The sequence below is a fragment of the Phytophthora infestans genome, genomic scaffold, assembly GCF_000142945.1.
Source record: "Phytophthora infestans T30-4 supercont1.6 genomic scaffold, whole genome shotgun sequence".
Taxonomy (NCBI): domain Eukaryota; phylum Oomycota; class Peronosporomycetes; order Peronosporales; family Peronosporaceae; genus Phytophthora; species Phytophthora infestans.
Genome location: NW_003303753.1, coordinates 2,933,717 through 2,936,625, shown reverse-complemented (window position 1 = coordinate 2,936,625; position 2,909 = coordinate 2,933,717).

Genomic DNA, 2,909 nt, shown 5'->3' with positions numbered 1-2,909 from the left:
CACTATCAGCCGGTAACGTTGGCAAGTTCATGGATCACAACCGGTGCACTTCGATCCTTCGCGACTTTCACATCGTGAACAATGAGGCCCCGCGCGTTCGCGATAAGAGGTGGAAGTTGAGGCCGGTTGTGGACGTGTTGCAGTCTCGTTATCGCTCGGGCTGGACACTTGGTAGCACGTTCTCCGTTGATGAAGGCGCTCTACCGTCGACATTGTAGCATAACACAACACGGATGTTCATGCCCGACAATCCCCACCGCTACGGAACCAAATTGTTCATGGTGTGCGATTCCAAGGGTGCGTACTGTCATCGGTGAGTTTTTTTAATGAAAAATAATAAGTCGTAACGTTTAACATTAATTTCTTATTCGATTTGTTCCATGTCGTGACTTGCGACTACAGCTTTGAGATGTACGTCGGGAAGCGAGATACAGAAGATAGGGACCAACAAAAGGTCAAAAACAAGACGGGGGCAGCAGCAGTGATACGAAACATGAAGGCTGTTCTGAGTGGGGCATCTCTGGGATTTCGACTGGTTGTAATCGACCGTTTCTATTCCTCGACACCGCGGGCCATACAGCTTCTATCGATGTCGGTCTACGGGCTAGGGACGATCATGATTAACCGGCTAGGCGCTTGATAAGCAAGTCACTTCGAAACTCAAAACAAGACCGCTTGCGATAGAACGGGGATCCTTCGCGTTCTCGCGGTTAGATGCTATTCTGACCATGATTGCCTGCCATTGGTGGGACAGGAAATCAGTACACTAGGTCCTACCATGGTAGAAGACTCAATCCATTAAAACATCAAAATGGTAGGACCGTCAACATTTAAGTGCCCGAAGCTCGTTACCGAAAAATCAACGCCGGATGAGCCGGCGTTGATGTCCATGATCAATTCCGCATCCAGTCGTATTCGATTCAGACAGCGTTCCGATTCCAGAATTACTACAAATCACTGCTCATGGGCTTGATAGACATGGCACTGGTGAATGCATACCTCACACAGAAGGAGACGTATCGGCTCAAGCGACTCGTACCTAAAGACCGTGGCGACTGGCATATCCTCCGGCACAAACAACTACTGCAGCTCACGGCAGACGACCATGTCGACGCCTCTACCCCTACTCCTTCTCCTGTGGCGCGCGCCAGAAAGCGCCGCCGACTAATTGGTCACGTGCATGTGCAGTTGACGACTGGGTAATCGTATCAGCCGTCCAGAAATGCCGTCAACGTTCCTGTAAAGTTTGCGCTCTTCTCCGCGGCGAGCGAAAGAAACCATTTCAGACCACTTACTACTGTAAAGACTGCTCACAGCCTGGTGCGAAGTGCTCCCTGTGCCCCAAGTCGCGGCATAATTACAGGGGTGCACGAAAGACATGCTACCAAATTTGGCATGAAGACTTCGAGAGTGAGGTTTCCATCCCAGCATCCCTCGGGAACCGCGTCGTCTTGCGGCGCTCAGGCAAGGTGGATGCACGTAAGCCCACGCGACGAGAGCTGATTTGTCAAGATGGCGACGCTAATAATGAGGCGGAAGAGCTTGTAGACCAGGATGTTCTACAGTCAGCAGTCGTATAAATGGATTAGGTAGCACTGCGTTTACTTGATATTCGTACATTTTTATGGATTGGCAAGGAAGGATCTGTTGCTAACAAAAAAATGTGCGTTGCAGTCTGAAAGTCGTAAGTTTTGGCTTTCCGAATTATATTTTGCTCACAATGTCGTAACGCTTACGACTTAGATTTTAAACCTCTGGGAGCTAGTAGCGGGAATCGAGGAGATATTGACGTGGACAAGACACGCACATACAATTAGTACTGTAAAAACGAAGTCGTACGCTACGATTTATATTAGGCGGTTCCAACTCGGACTTTCTGGTAACGGAGGGGTTAATTCTGATTCCGAACTTTGATCCTCTTTATATACCACGCTAACCGCGATCACCGGTGCGAGAATCGACTCATCCAATTCTGGATCTTTGCTTATACAGATATTCGAGACCTTGACGGGCTTGATCACCGATGGGGTTGGTGTATGAACAACCTCAGCAATAGCTGGGGTATTCGGTTGAGGCGGCATTTCTTCTATTATATAAGTCTCTACGACAATAATTTCCTCTCGATCAATAATAATCGGGTGGTTGCAACATTCTTTGTTGCGAGCAAGTTTTCACTGCTCCACGTTGCTTTTAATGAAGCTGCACATTTTCGTAGTTGTGTGACTAAAATTATGTTTTGTTTATTCTTAATAGACTATGCTTAAGATGGACTCGTCATTTTTTAAGATGTCGTACTCAGGAATTATCAGCAGACGACACGTTAGCGGGCTCATCAGTTTATAGTGTCATCGCTAAATATTGTATGAGTACGACACATTAGCGGAATCGACATTATCGAAGTGTCCATGTGTGAATTATCTTGTATCCTCTATCGAAACAGGGGGGTATTGCTATGTTTCGATACACTTAGATGACGAGCTCATTGTTGCGAGAGGCATTGTGTTCGGCTTGCGTCCAGCTATTATGTCCATCTTTCTTTTCATTAGAAGCCACGATAGCAACTCTAGATCAATCTATATATCTCAGTGTAGAAGTGTACATCGTTGCTTCTGATAAGGTGGTTGCCTTTTTTGTCGGTACAATACCGGTTTACGGGGTGGTTTCGTTCATGAATTCATGATTGTTTTTGTCCAATCAGGTCATGAATTCATGGTATATCGGTAAATGTGAGATCGCGACGGCACCCTCCGATTTATGGTACCGAGGATGTAACATTCGATGGTGAACACCCGTATGTTCATAACTGGTGGATGTGCCATTTAATCTATGAGGCTCATCGAATCCGCACTACTCGGCTCACTACCGTCCCTTTGAACTTCATGAGCCAAAAGACCTGAGCCAGCCTTTGC